Source organism: Anomaloglossus baeobatrachus, chromosome 1, assembly GCF_048569485.1.
Source record: "Anomaloglossus baeobatrachus isolate aAnoBae1 chromosome 1, aAnoBae1.hap1, whole genome shotgun sequence".
In the NCBI taxonomy this organism is placed as follows: Eukaryota; Metazoa; Chordata; class Amphibia; order Anura; family Aromobatidae; genus Anomaloglossus; species Anomaloglossus baeobatrachus.
Window position 1 is genome coordinate 951,607,643 of NC_134353.1, and position 24,359 is coordinate 951,632,001.

A 24,359-nucleotide genomic window follows, 5' to 3' on the forward strand; every position below is an offset into this window, starting at 1 on the left:
GATGAAAGGAGGGATAGAGGGAGGGATGGATGGATGATAGAGGGATGAATGGAGGGATAGATGAATGGAGGGATAGAGGGATGAATGGAGGGATAGAGGGATGAATGGAGGGATAGAGGGAGGGATGGATGATAGAGGGATGAATGGAGGGATGAATGGAGGGATAGAGGGAGGGATGAATGGAGGGATAGAGGGATGGATAGAGGGAGGGATGGATAGATGATAGAGGGATGAATTGAGGGATGAATGGAGGGATAGAAGGAGGGATGAATGGAGGGATAGAGGGATGAAAGGAGGGATAGCGGGAGGGATGGATGGAGGGATAGAGGGAGGGATGAATGGAGGGATAGAGGGATGAATGGAGGGATGAATGGAGGGATAGAGGGAGGGATGGATGATAAAGGGATGAATGGAGGGATAGAGGGAGGGATGAATGGAGGGATAGAGGGATGAATGGAGGGATAGAGGCAGGGATGGATGGATGGATAATAGAGGGATGAATGGAGGGATAGAGGGAGGGATGGATGGATGATAGAGGGATGAATGGAGGGATAGAAGGAGGGATGAATGGAGGGATAGAGGGATGAAGGGAGGGATAGAGGGAGGGATGGATGGATGATAGAGGGATGAATGGAGGGATGAATGGAGGGATAGAGGGAGGGATGAATGGAGGGATAGAGGGATGAATGGAGGGATAGAGGCAGGGATGGATGGATGATAGAGGGATGAATGGAAGGATAGAGGGATGGATGGATGGATGATAGAGGGATGAATGGAGGGATAAATGGAGGGATAGAGGGATAAATGGAGGGATAGAGGGATGAATGGAGGGATAGAGGGAGGGATGGATGGATGATAGAGGGATGAATGGAGGGATGAATGGAGGGATAGAGGGAGGGATGGATGGATGATAGAGGCATGAATGGAGGGATGAATGGAGAGATAGAGGGAGGGATGGATGGATAATAGAGGGATAAATGGAGGAATAGAGGGATAAATGGAGGGATAGAGGGATGAATGGAGGGATAGAGGGATGAATGGAGGGATAGAGGGATGAATGGAGGGATGAATGGAGAGATGGAGGGATGAATGGAGAGATAGAGGGATGAATGGAGGGATAGAGGGAGGGATGGATGATAGAGGGATGAATGGAGGGATGAATGGAGGGATAGAGGGAGGGATGGATGCATGGATGATAGAGGGATGAATGGAGGGATAGAGGGATGGATGGATGATGGAGGGATGAATGGAGGGATGAATGGAGGGATGAATGGGGAGATAGAGGGAGGGATGGATGGATGATAGTGGGATGGATGGATGATAGAGGGATGGATGATAGAGGGATATATAGATACACGACAGATAATAGATAAAGATAGAATCATAGATAGATAGAATCATAGATAGATAGAATCATATAAAGAATCATAGATAGAATCATAGATAGATAGATGGATAGATAGAATCATACATAGATAGAATCATAGATAGATAGATAGAGAGATAGAATCATAGATAGATAGAATCATAGATAGATAGATAGAGGGATAGAGATAGATAGATAGATAGATAGATAAATACTGTATCTCAATGTTGGTGAAAGAGTCAGATTCATTTGTTCCCATAAAACTACTATAAAGAAATGAGGAAAAAAATACAAATACAATTTTTTTATTTTTTTTTTATCTTCACCACCTTGGATTCAAACCAGCAACGTTCAGAACTTGTGTCCAGCAACCTCCTGGCTTTCCTAGCTGCTCTAGCTGTTGAGCCACTAGGAGTGATGATGTCAGAGGGAGGATTTCACATAAATGAACCTACAATGCAGCCTCTTACACAGCAGATTACACAGGACACAGCTACATTGTACAGAGCAGCATCTCTATGTCCTGTATTCTAGAGGGAGAGGAAAAGAGGATTTTTTTTCTTCTAATAAAGTTACTAAAAATAATAAAAAAAAAATAGAATAATGTAATTTTATTGCACTTTTTTTATAAAATAATAAACATTACAAATCAGCAAATAACATGGACATATTTGGTGTCCCTGTAATCGTAATGACCTGAACAACACAGCGATCAGATTATTTATGGGGATCAGTAAATGGCGGGAAAAAAGGCGCAATATATTATTTTTCTTTATTAAAACCCATAAAAAATGTAATAAAAATGGATCACTGAGGCCGTGTTCACACATAGCGTAAATGCTGCATTTTTTCTGCAGGTGTCCGCGCCACGAGTGCAATAACAATGTTCTCTGATTATTGCGTGTTTGCGGCATTTTTTATACATTGTCCCCCTTATTTGATACATGTTTGTTGCTGATGTGAATCCTGAAGCTTATAAAGAAAGAAACACCAAATCCGCACAGTTCAGCGGCGTCTTTCCACGCACCAGGAGCGGAGATTTCAGGACGTCTCATCCACTTTGCTTGGACAATTAGTCCGTGTTTACATGTAGTGTAAATGCTGCATTTTTTTCTGCTGTTTCTTTGCACATTTATTCTGCTGTGTTTAATTGTCCAAGTAAAGTGGATGTGATTCCATGAAAAGACGCCGCTGAATTCTGCGGTTTTCGGGGGGGGGGGGGGGGGGGGGGTGCTCTCTGGAGGTTTCTATGTGGAGCTTAAAAAAATGCAGGAAAAAGCTTCTCTGTACAATAAAAACGTAGATTCACATGTGAACCAAAAACACATTAAATAATGGAGAAAAGGCAGAAAAAATGCAGCAAAAATGGAAAAAACAGAGAAGATTGTTATTGTGTAGTTTGGTGCAGACAGAAACAAAAAGAAACAGAATTCATGCAACGTGTGAACACGGATTGATAGGCACAAATAAGCAACATGTCATATAGTGACACAGAAATATAAAAAAATTCTGACTGCTATAAATATGAATGAACAGTACGGGGCATCTGCAGAATGACTCTTACTGCCAAATGGGTGTGGATAGGGGTGTGGCTAGGGGCGTGGTTACAATTTGCCGCGGCGCGCTTAGCGCGCCGCTTACTTTCTCCCTCTTTCCTTTCTTGAAAACTTGGGAGGTATGCAGAACACCCAATTTTTCAAAAGGCCCGAAACCAGCCTGTTTACCTGTTTGTCCCTTACAGCTCTCAGTGCTCGTGATTCACCACACACCCAATGAAAACAGAGATGGGCCACGGAATCCCATCCAACAGGAATCCCAAGCATTTCTTGAGAAATAAATCTTGTTCAAAGCAGTCAGATATGACACATTGTTTACCCACGCAGTAACAAGTTTAACAAACAAGATCCCCTATATAGCCTGTATTCCAAGTTCACCCACACAGTCAAAAATGACCAAGTTCCCCCACAAATCACCAAATTGAAAAAAGGCCCCAAACCAGCCTGTTTACCCTATTGAGCCTCAGAAGTCTCATTGCCCACGATCCATCACACAGCACCCAGTGAAGACAGAAATGGGTCACAGAATCCAATCCAACAGTCATCAAAAAACAGGAGCGATAGGTGCTTGACTTGTGTAGATGGCCACTGCTTAGCTCATTTTCAAGGGGGTGATATTGACTAAAGATGCCCATGCTCCTCAAGTGCCAACTCTGTGCTTTCAGCAGGGCACTAGTTCTAACACTGTCTGTTTTAACAGTTCCCACACAGGAAGCAATTTTTGGTGCGCAGTCTAGTTGCTGCAGTTGAAAATGTCGTTGTTGGATTTGTGATCGAGCCGGTGGTCTGCCAGCTAGATTTTCTCCTGCCAGTCTAGACATGTACACTTGAAGCGGCTCACCCATGTTGCTGATTGTCTAGCCTGGGAATCCGAACAATTTCTTTCCCAAAATTGTGAAAGCAGGGAACCACGGCGAAATACTGCAACTAGGAATAATGCAATAGCACTCAGAGTTCATTTTTGTTTTCGCTCATGGGGTTATGATTAAGAGTGCAGCAGGTTCAAGCCAAAGTGAAGGAACTGTAAGTACATGGGGAAGACCAGCTTCAGTAGTGTAGATTCCATCTGCTGCATTTAAAATCTTGTGTTCGGATTAGTGATGGAGACTGAGTTACGCCAGATAGTTTTGCTACTGACAGTCACAGCCATCTCACCAATCCTCTTGATTGGCATTCCAAGTGTCACGATCCACTTATGGCTCTGCTGGTGCAGAGCTATTGTATGTGTTTTGCTGTCTGCATTCTCCAGTGTTAGAACAGGCTCCGCCCATAGGCCCTATCGGGCCTCGTTCTGGGATCATGCTGCCTTATCTGGGAACTATTCCCTCTGCACGCTAACAGTGATAGTTCCTGCTCTGCAGTGTACGCCTCTGGTAATTAAGTCTGCTCTGATCCTGCCCACTACCCGGTACTCCATTCCCTGACCCGCTCCCTGCTTTATTGTCCTGTCTCCGCTCCCTCCTCCCTTCCCATGTGTTATCCCGGTTCCCGACCTCGGCTTGCTCTTTGACTACGGCTCTGCTCCCCTCCTGCTCCTGATGATACCTCCTGGCTTTCTGACCTTGGCTTGTTATCTGATTACGGCTCTGTTCCCCTTCAGCTCCTGACGATACCTCCTGGCTTCCGTGACTGCGGCTCTGTTTATTCTTTTTGTGTAAAGCGCTGCAGAATATGTTGGTGCTATATAAATAAAACTTTTTATTATTATTATTACCTCCGTTACCTCCCAACACTGACATCGGATTGACTGACCATTCTATTGCAGCTCCAAGAGGACGCTAGAGACCTCCAGTGGGTAAGCGTCTAAGCACACTTAGAGGCATTACATGTTGCTGGAATACCAGCTCCCCCTGGTGGTATCTCACACCTGAGAATCGAAAGCATTTCTTGAGAAAAACTTATTTTTCAAAGTATGCAGACATGAAAAATTGTTTACCCACCCAGCAACAAGTTAATCAAATAATGTCCCCTATATAGCCTGTATTCCAAGTGCAGCCACACAAGCAAAAATGACTGTGTTCCCCCACATCACTGAATTGTAAAAAAGACCCAAACCAGCCTGTTTACCCTCACAGCTCATTGTCTGATATGCACCACACAGCACCCAAGTTAAAGAGAGATGGGCCATGGAATCCCATCCAAAAGACTGGTCAAAAACCAGAAGTGACTGGTCCTGACTTGTTGAGATTCCTACTCTGTTGCTCATTTTCAAGGGGGTGATGTTAACGACAGACGCCTCAGGTGCCAAATCTGCGCTTTCAGCAGGGCATCGATTCTTACACTGGCTATTTTAACAATTTCCACATAGGAAACAACCATTTTTTGGTTGAGTAATGCAAGGCAGTATATGGTGTCATAGCCCTACACACAGCAAGGCATGCAAACAAAAAATACCACTGTTTAAATTAGCACACAGAAAAGATCAATGAGTAGCAATGAAAAGCTTGATATTAAACACTAGAAGGTGGCCCGATTCTACGCATCGGGTATTCTAGAATTTACGTATTGTGTAGTTCATGTATGATTTTTGTTTTATATCTATATATATATATATATATATATAGATGTTGTTGTGTGTAGTTTCCAAGTGTTTGTGTAGGGCGCTGTACATGTTCTGGATGTTGTCTGGGTGTGATGGGGGGTGAGAGCGGTGTTGTTTGTGTGTTGCGTTGTTTGTGGAGCGCTATGTGTCTGTAGCGTTGTGTGTGTGTTGCGCGGTTTGTGTGTGTGTGGTGTGTTTTGGGGGGAGGTATGTTTTGTGCAATGTGTGTGTTGTGCGGTATATGCGTATATTTGTGTGTGCAGCGTTGTCTGTGTGTGTGGGTGTCTGTGTAGGGCAGTTGTTTGTGGTTCCCAGTGTGTGTGTGTGGTGTGTTGTGCAGTGCGTGCGCGTGTGTGTGTGTTGGGGGGAGGTGTGCACTTCCGATCGTGCTCCATCCCCCATGCAGCGCACTCCCCATCGTGCTCCATCCCCCATGCAGCGCACTCCCCATCGTGCTCCATCCCCTATGCTGCGCACCCCCCATCGTGCTCCATCTCCCATCCTGCGCACTCCCAAACGTGCTCCATCCGCCATGCTGCGCACTCCCAAACGTGCTCCATCCGCCATGCTGCGCACTCCCTATCGTGCTCCATCACCCATGCTGCGCACTCCCAAACGTGCTCCATCCGCCATGCTGCGCACTCCCCATCGTGCTCCATCTCCCATGCTGCGCACTCCCAAACGTGCTCCATCCGCCATGCTGCGCACTCCCAAACGTGCTCCATCCACCATGCTGCGCACTCCCAAACGTGCTCCATCCGCCATACTCCGCACTCCCCATCGTGCTCCATCCCCCATGCAGCGCACTCCCCATCGTGCTCCATCCCCTATGCTGCGCACCCCCCATCGTGCTCCATCTCCCATGCTGCGCACTCCCAAACGTGCTCCATCCGCCATGCTGCGCACTCCCAAACGTGGTCCATCCGCCATGCTGCGCACTCCCAAACGTGCTCCATCCGCCATACTCCGCACTCCCCATCGTGCTGCATCCCCCATGCTGCGCACTCCCAAACGTGCTCCATCCGCCATGCTGCGCACTCCCAAACGTGCTCCATCCCCTATGCTGCGCACCCCCCATCGTGCTCCATCTCCCATCCTGCGCACTCCCAAATGTGCTCCATTCGCCATGCTGCGCACTCCCAAACGTGCTCCATTCGCCATGCTGCGCACTCCCAAACGTGCTCCATCCGCCATGCTGCGCACTCCCTATCGTGCTCCATCCCCCATGCTGCGCACTCCCAAACGTGCTCCATACGCCATGCTGCGCACTCCCCATCGTGCTCCATCTCCCATGCTGCGCACTCCCAAACGTGCTCCATCCGCCATGCTGCACACTCCCAAACGTGGTCCATCTGCCATGCTGCGCACTCCCAAACGTGCTCCATCCGCCATACTCCGCACTCCCCATCGTTCTGCATCCCCCATGCTGTGCACTCCCAAACGTGATCCATCAGCCATGCTGCGCATTCCCAAACGTGCTCCATCCGCCATGCTGCGCACTCCCAAACGTGCTCCATCCGCCATGCTGCGCACTCCCAAACGTGCTCCATCCGCCATGCTGCGCACTCCCAAACGTGCTCCATCCGCCATGCTGCGCACTCCCAAACATGCTCCATCCGCCATGCTGCGCACTCCCAAACGTGCTCCATCCGCCATGCTGCGCCAGCATCAGCCTCTCTACCCGCAGCATCAGCCTCTCTGTCCCCAGCATCAGCCTCTCTGTCCCCAGCATCAGCCTCTCTGTCCCCAGCATCAGCCTCTCTGTCTCCAGCATCAGCCTCTCTGTCTCCAGCATCAGCCTCTCTCCTCCCAGCATCAGCCTCTCTCCTCCCAGCATCAGCCTCTCTGTCCCCAGCATCAGCCTCTCTGTCCCCAGCATCAGCCTCTCTGTCCCCAGCATCAGCCTCTCTGTCTCCAGCATCAGCCTCTCTGTCCACAGCATCAGCCTCTCTGTCCCCAGCATCAGCCTCTCTGTCCCCAGCATCAGCCTCTCTGTCTCCAGCATCAGCCTCTCTCATCCCAGCATCAGCCTCTCTGTCCCCAGCATCAGCCTCTCTGTCCCCAGCATCAGCGTCTCTGTCCCCAGCATCAGCCTCTCTGTCTCCAGCATCAGCCTCTCTGTCTCCAGCATCAGCCTCTCTCCTCCCAGCATCAGCCTCTCTGTCCCCAGCATCAGCCTCTCTGTCCCCAGCATCAGCCTCTCTGTCCCCAGCATCAGCCTCTCTGTCCCCAGCATCAGCCTCTCTGTCCCCAGCATCAGCCTCTCTGTCTCCAGCATCAGCCTCTCTGTCCCCAGCATCAGCCTCTCTGTCCCCAGCATCAGCCTCTCTGTCCCCAGCATCAGCCTCTCTGTCCCCAGCTTCAGCCTCTCTCATCCCAGCATCAGCCTCTCTGTCCCCAGCATCAGCCTCTCTCATCCCAGCATCAGCCTCTCTGTCCCCAGCATCAGCCTCTCTGTCCCCAGCATCAGCCTCTCTGTCCCCAGCATCAGCCTCTCTGTCCCCTGCATCAGCCTCTCTGTCTCCAGCATCAGCCTCTCTGTCCCCAGCATCAGCCTCTCTGTCCCCAGCATCAGCCTCTCTGTCCCCAGCATCAGCCTCTCTCATCCCAGCATCAGCCTCTCTGTCCCCAGCATCAGCCTCTCTCATCCCAGCATCAGCCTCTCTGTCCCCAGCATCAGCCTCTCTGTCCCCAGCATCAGCCTCTCTGTCCCGAGCATCAGCCTCTCTGTCTCCAGCATCAGCCTCTCTGTCCCCAGCATCAGCCTCTCTGTCCCCAGCATCAGCCTCTCTGTCCCCAGCATCAGCCTCTCTGTCCCCAGCATCAGCCTCTCTGTCCCCAGCATCAGCCTCTCTGTCCCCAGCATCAGCCTCTCTGTCCCCAGCATCAGCCTCTCTGTCCCCAGCATCAGCCTCTCCGTCTCCAGCATCAGCCTCCCCATCCCAGCATCAGCCTCTCTCATCCAAGCATCAGCCTCTCTGTCCCCAGGATCAGCCTCTCTCCTCCCAGCCTCCTCCAGCACGCCGTGCTCCTCTGCCGACACTCACAGATCCGATCGCATACACTCACACACACCCACACACACCCGATCGCATACACTCACACACACCCGATCGCATACACTCACACACACCCACACACACCCGATCGCATACACTCACACACACCCGATCGCATACACTCACACACACCCGATCGCATACACTCACACACACACACATTGACGATATTGCACATACGCGCTCATACTCACAACATCCGGAGATACCACATGCTTCTGGCCATGTGATCCTCCGGCAGGTCCTGGAAGCTCACAACACAGTATCGCCGCCGAGAAGCAAGCGATATCCCAGGATGTTGTGAGTATGTGGATGCGATGTGATGTGTGTGTGAGAGTGAGTGTGATCTGATTTGTGTGTGTGTATGTGTGTGTGTGTGCTGCTATGTGTGTGCTGTTATGTTATGTATGTTCCGCAGCTGCAGGACCTTGATGTGTGGATGCGATGTGATGTGTGTGTGAGGTGTGTGTGAGAGTGAGTGTGAGCCGGTGTACACTGGTAACTATGATACACATCGGGTAACCAAGGGACCTTAGTTACCCGATGTGTATAATGGTTACCAGCGTTCACAGCCTCCGTCAAGATCCCAGCATCGCAAGGTTATGTCTGGCGCTGCTGGGATCCTGACAGAGCCGGTGTAGAAGCAAGCGATATCCCAGGATGTTGTGAGTGTGTGGATGTGATGTGTGAGGTGTGTGTGAGAGTGAGTGTGATCTGATGTGTGTGTGTACTCACCTGGGAATCGGAGCTGCGTGTCAGTTGGGCCAGAGCGAGCGTGCATTGCGTGAGGGGGGCGGGGCCTGAAGAGAGCCGGGACGAGAGGCCAATCCGTGGGGGGGGCGGGGCCATGGCGAGCCCAGCGGCCAATCAGCTTTGTGTCACCGTAAGGACACAATTTCGGAGCATGACAGACAGACAGACAGACAGACAGAATAAGGCAATTATATATATAGATAGAAATTTATTTGAACAAGTACATGGGATATACAAAATGGAAAATACATTAAAGACAAGATTCTGACAAGGAATGGTGAAAAAATCCCCATGTGGGGCCACAGGCAAGGAAATATACACAATAGCTCCCCAGTAAAGAAGTGCTGAGTGGTAAGACCAGGCATATAATTACAGGAGGGAGATCTAGCAGCAAGGCACTTAAATAAATAAGCAGAGCAAAGTCAGAAGTCTGCCTGCTAAAGATCCAATGCACCAAAGGTATCACAGCAGCACAGAGTACCAATACAAGGGAGCTTACCAGTCAAGTGGATCGCACGTGAACACACATGAGAACAAGTCCCAACACGTGTTTCGTGTGACTTCCTCAGGGGACCATGGACAACAAGCAAACAGGGTGAGTATATATACCTGCTGTAGCCTCATGAAATCTGCAGCACCTGTCGCAGTTCAACGGTGCAGGGATGCATAACGTTGGCGTGGGCGGCTACTCCGGCGTCCACTGGGTTGGGGAAAACCCCTTTGTGACGTCAGATTACCCAGAGGACGCTGGAAGGATTGCCGCGCTCACCGCGCATCATGCAATCCCCGAACCCGGAAGTGCGACAACAGATGCCATGTTAGGTATTGGCAAAAGTGAGGGCAAATCACACAACTATTATAAATGTCCCAGAGCAACATATAGACATGTACAGATAACGAAAAATAGACATAGGGAGCACCACAATAAGAGCTGAGATTATTTTTACAATTTAGATCAAGCACAAAACATTGAAGTATATAATTATAGGGCAGTAACACAGCAACAATATGCATTGTACAATGCTCAGCTAAACAGCATGAGGTGGTGGTCACAGGTAGGTCCATTTCTGAGCAGTGGGACATGAGCTCCAGACTTAACATGAGAGCATCCGGCAAGGACATAAAAAGACACAGGACAAAGTGAACTGTGGACAAGAAAAGAGACACAAAAGGTCACATTAAAAATAGGAATTTAAAAATAAAATTAGAAGACTCAAAAATATGATCAACACTAGGGCCCAGCAAACCAAATAAAAAGTCAATATATATCCCACCAGGAATAATTCACAGATCAAGGAGCACACAGATTCATATAAAGGACGCAAAGGTCTGTCTCTCGTTTAGCCCATCGGGTACCACCGTGCCGAGGAGAAAGATCCACCGGCACTCAACACGTGCCAGCGCCTTATGAATATCCCCACCCCTTAGTCCAAGATGCACACGATCAATCCCTCTGACCTTAAGGCCCGAGGGATCCGACCCATGATGCATCCTGAAATGGCGAGGGATAGTTTTAACCCCTTCACGACCGCGGGCAGTAAAATTACGTCCTATTTTAACGTGACTTAACGACCAGGGGCGTAATTTTACTGCTTAAACTTCATTTGATTGCCGTGGCCATAGCAACGGCTTTCAAATGATATCCCCTGCTGCTGTTTCTTACAGCAGGGGACCTTTGCTTGACCTCCAGGGGGGGTGGCATCGCCACCCCCCATAGGCGATCGATGTGATTGGCTGTTCAAATCTGAACCGCCAACCACATCGTTCGCACTAATTTTGGCAAAAATAGTGCCCGAATTAGTGCGATACTGTGAGATCCTGCTATGATCTATTGTAGCAGCTACAGCGGATCATAGATGGATCTCAAACATGTCGCCCCCAGCCCCTGCAGCACTGATTGGAGCGATCGTGCTATGACGCGCAATCGCTCCAATCAGTGTGCAGTGGGGCTGTGTGATCTGCAGGTGGCCGCCCTCCTCAGGCCTGTGCTGGTCTGGGGACCCTCCCCCAACATGTCTGCAGCGTGCACTGGCTGGTACTTTTGGTACCACGCCACCGCTGCTGCCGCCGCAGACGCCGCCTCTGATGTCACCACGCCTGCTCCAATGTTAAGTATTGCGCTCCCACGATGGACCCTGCGCGCTCCCGTGAAGGCCCCTGCGCGCTCCCGTGAAGGCCCCTGCCCGTGCCCCCCCCGATCTGCCCCCCTACGCCCCGATCTGCCCCCCGGCATCCCGATCTGCTCCCCACGCGATCTGCCTGCCTCCTCTGTCATCTCTATTCTGCTTCCAAAGTTCCTTCCTTCCGCCTTTGCTTCTCCGCCCCCTCTGCTCTCCCTCTCTGCCCCCCCCTCCCCATCCCCCTCTGCAACCCCCCCCTCTCAGCATCCCCCCTCTGCAACCCCCCCCCCGACGTCCTCTTACCTGCCGCCACAGGTCGTCCGAGGTATTCACTGGCCCGATCACCCGATCACATCTCCATCGCTGGTTCCTTCTGCTGATCTGTCCAACGTCCTGCCTGCTGCTCGTGTAAAGCTGTCCATCTCACTGCCTTCTTGTTCCTCTGCAGTTCCTCTGGTCAGTGATCCTCTTGGTACTGTGAGTATAATTTTTTTTTTTCTTGTATCCTGTCCATTTTTACACCTCATCCGTCCGTGCGTCCCGCCGAGCGCTGATCAGGGATGCAGATAACGTATCTGCATCCGTGGTCAGTTTATAGCGGGACTTTTTTTTCCCATATCCCCGACGCTTCTTGTATCTCATCTGTCCATGCGCCCCGCTGAGCGCTGATCAGGGATGCACATAACGTATCTGCATCCGTGGTCAATTTTTGGCGTGACTTTTTTCTGTATTCGCGGCGCTTTTTGTATCGCAGCCGTCTGTGCGTCCCGCCGAGCGCTGATCAGGGATGCACATAACGGATCGGCATTCCTGCTCAATTTTTGGCGTGACTTTTTTCCGTATTCGCGATGCTTTTTGTATCGCAGCCGTCTGTGCGTCCCGCCGAGCGCTGATCAGGGATGCACATAACGGATCTGCATCCCTGCTCAATTTTTGGCGTGACCTTTTTTTTTCCGTATCCCCAACGCTTTTTGTATCTCATCCGACCGTGCGTCCTGCAGCGGCCGATCAGTGCACCGCATCTGTGCATTTGAAAAGTTAAATGGCGTTCCTTCTCTTCTGAGCCCCGCCATGCGCCCAAACAATTACTTTCCACCACATATGAGGTATCTACGTACTCAGGAAAAATTGCACAATACGTTTTATGGTGCATTTTTTCCTGATACCGTTGTAAAAAAAAAAAGCTACCTGGTTGATACAAAAATTTTGTGGTTAAAAAAAAAATAATAATTTTCACAGTTCAACGTTATCAACTTCTGTGGAGCCCCTGGGGGTACAAGGGGCTCACCAAATATCTAGATAAATTCCTTGAGGGGTCTAGTTCCAAAATGGGGTAATTTGTGGGGGAGCTCCACTGTTTAGGCACCATAGGGGGTCTCCAAACATGACATGGCGTCCGCTAATGATTCCAACCAATTTTGCTGTCAAATGGCGTTCCTTCTCTTCTGAGCCCCGCCATGCGCCCAAACAATTACTTTCCACCACATATGAGGTATCTGCGTACTCAGGAGAAATTGCACACTATGTTTTATGGTACATTTTTTCCTGATACCCTTGTGGAAAAAAAAGCTACCTGGTTGAAGTGACAGTTTTGTGGTGAAAAAAACAATTGTATTCATGGCTCAACATTATCAACTCCTGTGGAGCCCCTTGGGGCTCGTTAAACATCTAGATAAACTCCTTGAGGGGTCTAGTTTCCAAAATGGGGTCACTTGTGAGGGAGCTCCACTGTTTAGGCACCATAGTGGGTCTCCAAACGTGACATGGCGTCCGCTAATGATTCCAACCAATTTTGCTGTCAAATGGCGCTCCTTCTCTTCTGAGCCCCGCCATGCGCCCAAACAATTACTTTCCACCACATATGAGGTATCGTCGTACTCAGGAAAAAATGCACTATAAATTTTATGGTGAATTTTTTGCCAATACCCTTGTGAAAAAAAAAGCCACCTAGTTGAAGCAACAGTTTTGTGGTAAAAAAAATAATTTTTCTTTTCACAGCTCAACGTTATAAACTTCTGTGAAGCCCCCAGGTGTTCAAAGTGCTCACCAAACATATAGAAAAATTATTTGAGGGCTCTAGTTTCCAAAATGGGGTCACTTGTGGGGGAGCTCCATTGTTTAGGCACCCCAGGGGGTCTAATCTAATGACTGCAGCTAATTTTGCACTCAAAAATTCAAATGGCGCTCCTTGCCTTCCGAGCACTGCCGTGTGTCCAAACATTTGATTTCCACCACATATGAGGTATCTGCGTACTCAGGAGAAAATGCACAATACATTTTATGGTGCATTTTTTCCTGATACCCTTGTGGAAAAAAAAGCTACCTAGTTGAAGCAACCGTTTTGTGGTAAAAAAAACTTTTTTTTCTTTTCACGGCTCAACATTATAAACTTCTGTGAAGCCCCCAGGTGTTCAAAGTGCACATCAAACATCTAGAAAAATTATTTGAGGGCTCTAGTTTCCAAAATGGGGTCACTTGTGGGGGAGCTCCATTGTTTAGGCACCTCAGGGGGTCTTCAAACCCGACATGGCATCCGCTAATGAGTGCAACTAATTTTGCATTCAAAAATTCAAATGACGCGCCTTCCCTTCCGAGCTCCGCTGTGCGCCCAAACAATTGATTTTTACCCCATATGAGGTATCAGCGTACTCAGGAGAAAATGCACAATAAATTGTATGCTGCACTTTCTCTTTTCTCCCTTGTGAAAATGGAAATTTTATGGCTAAAGTAACATTTTTGTGTTAAAAAGTAAAATTTTCATTTTTTCCTTCCATTTTTTCCTTTTTTTCAGAATTGCAAAAAATAGCCCGGTCATTAGGGTGTTTTAGTGGCCGGGGGTGAAGGGGTTAAGGGTATCGGTGTCCTCAGCCTTGGCCTGCTTAGCAGCAATTATATCACTGATGTGCTCCCTCGTACGGACCCTTAATTCACGGCTCGTAAGCCCGACATATAATAATCCCTTCAGCCCCCAGCCTGTTTTCACCTTAAAGACCCGGCCATTTTTTGCAATTTTGACCAGTGTCACTTTGACAGGTTATAACTCTGGAACGCTTCAACGGATCCTGGCGATTCTGACATTGTTTTTTCGTGACATATTGTACTTCATGTCAGTGGTAAATTTAGGCCGATATGTTTTGCGTTTATTTGTGAAAATTTCGGAAATTTGGCGAAAATTTTGAAAATTTTGCAATTTTCAAAATTTGAAATTTTATGCCCATAAATCTGAGAGATATGTCACACAAAATAGTAACTAAATAACATTTCCCACTTGTCTGCTTTACACCAGCGCATTTTTTGAAAAAAAAAAAAAATTTCCGCTAGGAAGTTAGAAGGGTTCAAAGTTCATCAGCAATTTCTCATTTTTCCAACAAAATTTACAAAAAAAAATTTTTTAGGTACCACATCACATTTGGAGTGATTTGAGAAACCTAGGCGACAGAAAATACCCAAAAGTGACCCCATTCTAAAATCTGTACCCCTCACTCTGCTGAAAACCACATCCAAGAAGTTTATTAACCCTTTAGGAGCTTCACAGCAACCAAAGCAATGTAGACGAAAAAATGAAAATGTTACTTTTTTAACACAAAAATGTTACTTTAGCCATAAAAATTAGTATTTTCACAAGGGTATCAGGAAAAATGCATCATAAAATGTATTGTGCATTTTCTACTGAGTACGCTGATACCCCATATGTGGTGGAAATCAAATGTTTGGGCACACGGCAGGGCTCGGAAGGCAATGAGCGCCATTTGAATTTTTGAGTGCAAAATTAGCTGCACTCATTAGCGGACGCCATGTCGGGTTTGAAGACTCCCTGAGGTGCCTAAACAATGGAGCTCCCCCATAAGTGACCCCATTTTGGAAACTAGAGCCCTCAAATATTTTTTCTAGATGTTTGATGTGCACTTTGAACCCCTGGGGGCTTCACAGAAGTTTATAACGTTGAGCGGTGAAAAGAAAATCTTTTTTTTTTTACCACAAAACTGTTGCTTCAACCAGGTAGCTTTTTTATCACAAGGGTATCAGGAAAAAATGCACCATAAAATGTATTGTGCATTTTCTCCTGAGTACGCAGATACCCCATATGTGGTGGAAATCAAATGTTTGGGCACACGGCAGGACTCGGAAGGCAAGGAGCGCCATTTCACAGCAAAATTGGTTGGAATTATTAGCGGACGCCATGTTGCGTTTGGAGACCCCCCTGAAGTGCCTAAACAATGGAGCTCCCCCACAATTGACCCCATTTTGGAAACTAGACCCCTCATGGAATTTATATAGCTGTTTAATGAGCACTTTGAACCCCTGGAGGCTTCACAAACGTTTGTAATGTTCAGCTGTGAAAATATTTTATTGGTTTTTTTACCACAAAATTGTTTTTTCAAATAGGTAGCTTTTTTTTCCACAAGGGTATCAGGAAAAAATGCACCATAAAATGTATTGTGCAATTTCTCCTGAGTACACAGGTACCTCATATGTGGTGGAAATCAATTGTTTGGGCGTACGGCGGGGCTCAGAAGAGAAGGAGCGCCATTTCACAGTAAAATTGATTGGAATTATTAGCAGACGCCATGTTTCATTTGGAGACCCCCTGAGGTGCCTAAACAATGGAGCTCCCCCACATGTGATCCCATTTTGGAAACTAGACACCCCCCCCCATACAAAAAAATTAGTTTGGTGAAATAAAAAATACAGACATCAGTAAAAAAAAAAATGAATAAAAAAAAAAAATGAGCGCCTGCCACTAAGACCAGTGTCAAACGTGAGAGCAATGCACGAGTCTCGCATCGCATCATCCACTGCAGTCTGGAAGCGAGCAACTGCGCTGGATAATGCGATGCCAGAGGGCGGGGCGGCAGATGAGAAAGGGCGCAGCGAATGGAAAATGGGAAAGGGCGCAGCGGGTGGAGGAGCGGCAGAGGATGGGAAAGGGCGCAGCGGATGGATGATGGAAAATGGCGCAGCGGATGGAGGAGCGGCAGAGGATGGGGGGGAGGGAGGTGAGATGGGGATACCTACCTTACAGGATGGATCTAGGCAGCAGGATCACAGCAGACAGAAGAGGCAGCAGATGAAGGAGGCAACAGATTGAGGAGGGTGAGAGGGGGCAGTAGATGAAGAGGATGGGAGAGAGCAGGTAGCAGATCGGGGAGGGGGGCAGAGTCTGATGGGAGAGAGAGATGGCACATGGAGGAGGGGGGGCCCCGGGGGGAGGGTGGCTTGCAGCACATGTGGGGGGAGGGTGGCTTGCAGCAGTACATGTGGGGGGAGGGTGGCTTGCAGCAGTACATGTGGGGGGAGGGTGGCTTGCAGCAGTACATGTGGTGGGAGGGTGGCTTGCAGCACATGTGGGGGGAGGGTGGCTTGCAACACATGTGGGGGGAGGGTGGTTTGCATTCGCTTCAATCGAATGAATTGTCCTGTTGGCACAGCGTTAATGGTAGATTTGGGATGGCCAGAGGATGCGTGTAACACAGAGGAGGGTTGACGGTAAATATTAGTGGTTAAAACCCCCTGATCACCAATAGAGATTGAAAGATCCAAAAAATCAACCCTGACTGGATCAGCCCGAAAGGTGAGATAGATGTTGTAGGAGTTGGAGTTCAAGTGGCGCTCAAAGTCCTCAAGCTCCGGAGCGGTTCCTCCCCAGATGATGAAAATGTCGTCAATGAAGCGGAGCCAGCACTGCACATGGGAGCTAGCAGGCACACTGCTGCCGAAAACCTCCCTCTCGCAGAAACCCAGGAAGAGGTTGGCAACCGACGGTGCGCAAGCCGCCCCCATCGCAGTGCCGCGCCGCTTGAGGAAGAACCGCTCACCGAAGGTGAAGGCATTGTGCGTCAGTATGAACTCCAATAATTCCAGGATCAGGAATTGCAGAGGGGGTTCCCAATTGCTCATACTCAAGAAATATTCCACTGCCTGGAGGCCATGTTCATGACGCATGTTGGTATATAATGTCTCAACATCCAGTGTCACCAGTGACACTCCACCATCTACCGTGATACCATTAAGCCTCCTAAGGACGTCCAAAGTGTCTCTAACATGGGAGGGCAGCGTCTCAAAGAATGGCTGAAGAAAAAAATCAATGAACTTACCGCATCACACAGCCTTCTCATGCCAGAGACAATTGGACGCCCAGGGGGAACCCGATGGTTCTTGTGAGTTTTTGGTAATAGGTAGAAGGTGGGTGTCACCGGCATCTTCAGAAGGAGACCGTCATAGACCTTTTTATTAATAGTGCCAGAGGCAAGAGCATTCTCGAGTATTAAAGTCAATTGGGTCAGAAAAGTATTAGTCGGATTTGAAGGGAGTGCCTGGTAGAAAGCAGCATTGTTCAGTTGTTTATAAACTTCGCGCTCATACATGGTGGTTGGCCAAACCACCACGTTACCCCCCTTATCTGCTGGTTTAATCACTACCCCGTCCAGGTTTTTTAATTCTTCAAGAGCCCTTTGATGTTTCACAGAAAGATTATTACTCGGGTATCTCTTGGACAGTGCTTTAAGATCTCCCAAGACTAGGCTATGGCCCCCGAAGAAGATTCATCTCGAAACGGACGTTACGTTGGGCGAGGGAGGGGACCCGGTACGTGAGCCTCACAACATACTGACATGGGTAAGCCTGGAGTACTTTGCTGCAATAAAATATTCAGCGCGGGACACATTAACGTGTTATTTATGCTTGAGCGCCATCTAGTGTCCACTCGCTGAATAGCTCTGATTTTCTCTTGATATGCACATAGTCACCTTAGCTTGCACTCCAGCAACGATATTATACGTGGATATTTTCCTGCCCATTATTTGATTGGGTCAGTGATTGCTCTATCGTCCCGTGTCCTCTCCCATTCCTGGGCTTTTTATTCGTGTCCACACTTCTTGCCCTGGTTTCTCTTTTGGATTTTTACCTTAATATGTTTTGCTGAATTTTTGTTCAGGATTAATTATAATGCTATAAACTGTTTTTTGTACTATTGTGACAATAAAATAAATTTATTTATAAAACAGTTGGAGCACTTTTGATAATTGTTCTATGTATATATGTATGGGTCAGAAAAACTCCCAGAGGTTTCTGTTTCAGGTTTTCAGTGGTTATTGGGGAGTGACCCGATGAATAAATAATGAGGTCCAGTTTTTCCCCTTTTTTTGTGACCTCTCCGTGACATTGATGCAGAGTTCTAATACGCCACGTGCGCACGTCTCCTGCACAATCTTCAAAGATTGTGCTGGGGACACAGGACGCATGCAGTTACACTGCGGTGCAGATCGCAGCGTAACTGCATGAAAATACGCAACGTGCGCACATAGCCTTACACAGCAACAAAGCTACAGGAGGTATAATCCCCTTTCGCTGAGTGCTCAGAGGATATCCATACACACGCGGCTCCGCCCCCGCACGTTACACACGCGGCTCCGCCCCCCGCACGTTACACGCGCGGCCCTGACCCCCGCACGTTACACGCGCGGCTCCGCCCCCCGCACGTTACACGCGCGGCCCTGCCCCCCGCACGTTACACGCGCGGCTCCGGCCCCCGCACGTTACACGCGCGGCTCCGGCCCCCGCACGTTACACACGCGCGGCTCCGCACCCCGCACGTTACACACGAGGCTCCGCCCCCGCACGTTACACGCGTGGCTCCGCCCCCGCACGTTACACACGCGGCTCCGCCCCCCGCACGTTACACGCGCGGCCCTGCCCCCCGCACGTTACACGCGCGGCTCCGCCCCCCGCACGTTACACGCGCCGCCCTGCCCCTTGCACGTTACACGCGCGGCTCCGGCCCCCGCACGTTACACGCACGGCTCCGGCCCCCGCACGTTACACACGAGGCTCCGCCCCCGCACGTTACACGCGTGGCTCCGCCCCCGCACGTTACACGCGCGGCTCCGCCCCCCGCACGTTACACACGCGCGGCTCCGCACCCCGCACGTTACACACGAGGCTCCGACCCCCGCACGTTACACGCGCGGCTCCGACCCCCGCACGTTACACGCGCGGCTCCGCCGCCGCACGTTACACGCGTGGCTCCGCCCCCGCACGTTACACACGCGGCTCCGCCCCCCGCACGTTACACGCGCGGCCCTGCCCCCCGCACGTTACAAACGCGGCTCCGCCCCCCGCACGTTACACGCGCGGCCCTGCCCCCCGCACGTTACACGCGCGGCTCCGGCCCCCGCACGTTACATGCGCGGCTTCGGCCCCCGCACGTTACATACGCGCGGCTCTGCACCCCGCACGTTACACACGAGGCTCCGCCCCCGCACGTTACACGCGTGGCTCCGCCCCCGCACAGTACACACGCGGCTCCGCCCCCCGCACGTTACACGCGCGGCCCTGCCCCCCGCACGTTACACGCGCGGCTCCGCCCCCGCACGTTACACACGCGGCCCTGCCCCCCGCACGTTACACGAGCGGCTCCGGCCCCCTCACGTTACACGCGCGGCTCCGGCCCCCGCACGTCACACGCGCGGCCCTGCCCCCCGCATGTTACACGCGCGGCTCCGCCCCCCGCACGTTACACGCGCGGCCCTGCCCCCCGCACGTTACACGCGCGGCTTCGGCCCCCGCACATTACACGCGCGGCTCCGGCCCCCGCACGTTACACACGCGCGGCTCCGCACCCCGCACGTTACACACGAGGCTCCGCCCCCGCACGTTACACGCGCGACTCCGCCCCCCGCACGTTACACGCGCGGCCCTACCCCCCGCACGTTACACGCGCGGCTCCGGCCCCCGCACGTTACACGCGCAGCCCTGCCCCTTGCACGTTACACGCGCGGCTCCGGCCCCCGCACGTTACACGCGCGGCTCCGGCCCCCGCACGTTACACACGCGCGGCTCCGCACCCCGCACGTTACACACGAGGCTCCGCCCCCGCACGTTACACGCGTGGCTCCGCCCCCGCACATTACACACGCGGCTCCGCCCCCCGCACGTTACACGTGCGGCCCTGCCCCCCGCACGTTACACACGCGGCTCCGCCCCCCGCACGTTACACGCGCGGCCCTGCCCCTCGCACGTTACACGCGTGGCTCCGGCCCCCGCACGTTACACGCGCGGCTCCGGCCCCCGCACGTTACACACGCGCGGCTCCGCACCCCGCACGTTACACGCGCCGCCCTGCCCCTCGCACGTTACACGCGCGGCTCCGGCCCCCGCACGTTACACGCACGGCTCCGGCCCCCGCACGTTACACACGCGCGGCTCCGCACCCCGCACGTTACACACGAGGCTCCGCCCCCGCACGTTACACGCGTGGCTCCGCCCCCGCACGTTACACGCGCGGCTCCGCCCCCCGCACATTACACACGCGCGGCTCCGCACCCCGCACGTTACACACGAGGCTCCGACCCCCGCACGTTACACGCGCGGCTCCGACCCCCGCACGTTACACGCGCGGCTCCGCCGCCGCACGTTACACGCGTGGCTCCGGCCCCCGCACGTTACACGCGCGCGGCTCCGCACCCCGCACGTTACACACGAGGCTCCGCCCCCGCACGTTACACGCGCGACTCCGCCCCCCGCACGTTACACGCGCAGCCCTGCCCCTTGCACGTTACACGCGCGGCTCCGGCCCCCGCACGTTACACGCGCGGCTCCGGCCCCCGCACGTTACACACGCGCGGCTCCGCACCCCGCACGTTACACACGAGGCTCCGCCCCCGCACGTTACACGCGTGGCTCCGCCCCCGCACATTACACACGCGGCTCCGCCCCTCGCACGTTACACGCGTGGCTCCGGCCCCCGCACGTTACACGCGCGGCTCCGGCCCCCGCACGTTACACACGCGCGGCTCCGCACCCCGCACGTTACACACGAGGCTCCGCCCCCGCACGTTACACGCGTGGCTCCGCCCTCGCACATTACACACGCGGCTCCGCCCCCCGCACGTTACACGTGCGGCCCTGCCCCCCGCACGTTACACGCTTGGCTCCGCCCCCCGCACGTTACACGCGCGGCCCTGCCCCTCGCACGTTACACGCGTGGCTCCGGCCCCCGCACGTTACACGCACGGCTCCGGCCCCCGCACGTTACACACGCGCGGCTCCGGCCCCCGCACGTTACACACGCGCGGCTCCGCACCCCGCACGTTACACACGAGGCTCCGCCCCCGCACGTTACACGCGTGGCTCCGCCCCCCGCACGTTACACGCGCGGCTCCGCCCCCCGCACGTTACACACGCGGCTCCGCCCCCCGCACGTTACACGCGCGGCCCTGCCCCCTGCACGTTACACGCGCGACTCCGCCCCCCGCACGTTACACGCGCGGCCCTGCCCCTCGCACGTTACACGCGTGGCTCCGGCCCCCGTACGTTATACGCGCGGCTCCGGCCCCCGCACGTTACACACGCGCGGCTCCGCACCCCGCACGTTACACACGAGGCTCCGCCCCCGCACGTTACACGCGCGGCTCCGCCCCCCGCACGTTACACGCGCGGCCCTGCCCCCCGCACGTTACACGCGCGGCCCTGCCCCCCGCACGTTACACGCGCGGCCCCGCACCCCGCACGTTACACGCGCGGCTCCGCCCCCCGCACGTTATACGCGCGGCCCTGCCCCCCGCACGTTACACGAGCGGCTCCGGCCCCCGCACGTTACACACGCGCGGCTCCGCACCCCGCACGTTACACATGAGGCTCCGCCCCCGCACGTTACACGCGCGGCTCCGACCCCCGCACGTTACACGCGCGGCTCCGCCCCCGCACGTTACACGCGTGGCTCCGCCCCCGCACGTTACACACGCGGCTCCGCCCCCCGCACGTTACACGCGCGGCCCTGCCCCCCGCACGTTACACGCGCGGCTCCGCCCCCCGCACGTTACACACGCGGCCCTGCCCCCCGCACGTTACACGCGCGGCTCCGCACCCCGCACGTTACACACGAGGCTCCGCCCCCGCACGTTACACGCGCGGCTCCGACCCCCGCACGTTACACACGCGGCTCCGCCCCCCGCACGTTACACGCGCGGCCCTGCCCCTCGCACGTTACACGCGCGGCTCCGCCCCCCGCACGTTACACGCGCGGCTCCGGCCCCCGCACAGTACACACGCGGCTCCGCCCCCCGCACGTTACACGCGCGGCCCTGCCCCCCGCACGTTACACGCGCGGCTCCGCCCCCCGCACGTTACACACGCGGCCCTGCCCCCCGCACGTTACACGCGCGGCTCCGGCCCCCGCACGTTACACGCGCGGCTCCGCACCCCGCACGTTACACACGCACGGCTCCGCACCCCGCACGTTACACACGAGGCTCCGCCCCCGCACGTTACACGCGTGGCTCCGCCCCCGCACGTTACACGCGCGGCTCCGCCCCCGCACGTTACACGCGCGGCCCTGCCCCCCGCACGTTACACGCGCGGCCCTGCCCCCCGCACGTTACTCGCGCGACTCCGCCCCCCGCACGTTACACGCGCGGCCCTGCCCCTCGCACGTTACACGCGTGGCTCCGGCCCCCGTACGTTATACGCGCGGCTCCGGCCCCCGCACGTTACACACGCGCGGCTCCGCACCCCGCACGTTACACACGAGGCTCCGCCCCCGCACGTTACACGCGCGGCTCCGCCCCCCGCACGTTACACGCGCGGCCCTGCCCCCCGCACGTTACACGCGCGGCCCTGCCCCCCGCACGTTACACGCGCGGCCCCGCACCCCGCACGTTACACGCGCGGCTCCGCCCCCCGCACGTTATACGCGCGGCCCTGCCCCCCGCACGTTACACGAGCGGCTCCGGCCCCCGCACGTTACACACGCGCGGCTCCGCACCCCGCACGTTACACATGAGGCTCCGCCCCCGCACGTTACACGCGCGGCTCCGACCCCCGCACGTTACACGCGCGGCTCCGCCCCCGCACGTTACACACGCGGCTCCGCCCCCCGCACGTTACACGCGCGGCCCTGCCCCCCGCACGTTACACGCGCGGCTCCGCCCCCCGCACGTTACACGCGCGGCTCCGCCCCCCGCACGTTACACGCGCGGCCCTGTCCCCCGCACGTTACACGCGCGGCTCCGGCCCCCGCACGTTACACGCGCGGCTCCGGCCCCCGCACGTTACACACGCGCGGCTCCGCACCCTGCACGTTACACACGAGGCTCCGCCCCCGCACGTTACACGCGTGGCTCCGCCCCCGCACGTTACACGCGCGGCTCCGCCCCCGCATGTTACACGCGCGGCCCTGCCCCCCGCACGTTACACGCGCGGCCCTGCCCCCCGCACGTTACTCGCGCGGCCCTGCCCCCCGCACGTTACACGCGCGGCTCCGGCCCCCGCACGTTACACGCGCGGCTCCGGCCCCCGCACGTTACACGCGCGCGGCTCCGCACCCCGCACGTTACACACGAGGCTCCGCCCCTGCACGTTACACACGAGGCTCCGCCCCCGCACGTTACACACGAGGCTCCACCCCCCGCACATTACACACGAGGCTCCTCCCCCCACACATTACACTGTGGTTAAGGCCTGCAACACACATCCGTGCCGCCGGCACGTGTTTGTCATTTTTTACACGTACCGGCGGCACGGAGACACGTTAAGCAATGCTACCCTATTGTAGCAGGCACACACACGTAAAACCACACGGAACGTGTGTCCGTGTGCGTTTGTACGTGTGTGCGTTTTTCAAAGCGCTGACATGTCAGTGTTTTCTCCTGCAGCACAGGTGTCACACGGCCCGCACCCGTACCACATGGGTGTAGTGTGGATGCGGTCCCGTGTGACACGTGCCGGAGAAAACACATGTGTCAGTGGAATAAAAAAAACCCATTTACTCACCTTCTCCAGCCCTCCTGTCTCTGCCGCTGCTGCCTCTTGCTGCCGACCGCCGCTCATTAATCTCATAGAATATTCACTTCACTGCCTGGCAGCAGCAGCAGCGGGGAGACGGGAGGGCTGGAGACCGAGGATCAGCACCACGGACATCAGGAAGGACCAGGTGAGTATGTTAATTACCGGTTCTACGTGTGCTAT

The 24,359-nt window shown here is 53.9% G+C and overlaps 2 protein-coding genes across 3 annotated transcripts in view; both read left to right on the top strand.

The window, feature by feature from the left end:
- Positions 1-24,359, top strand: part of LOC142256961 (uncharacterized) — a 404,836-nt gene that overhangs the window by 65,809 nt on the left and 314,668 nt on the right. The gene's annotated exons all lie outside the window — the stretch shown is intronic.
- The window catches only part of LOC142303547 (uncharacterized), a 71,089-nt gene that overhangs the window by 37,998 nt on the left and 8,732 nt on the right, over positions 1-24,359 (top strand). The window lies entirely within an intron of this gene.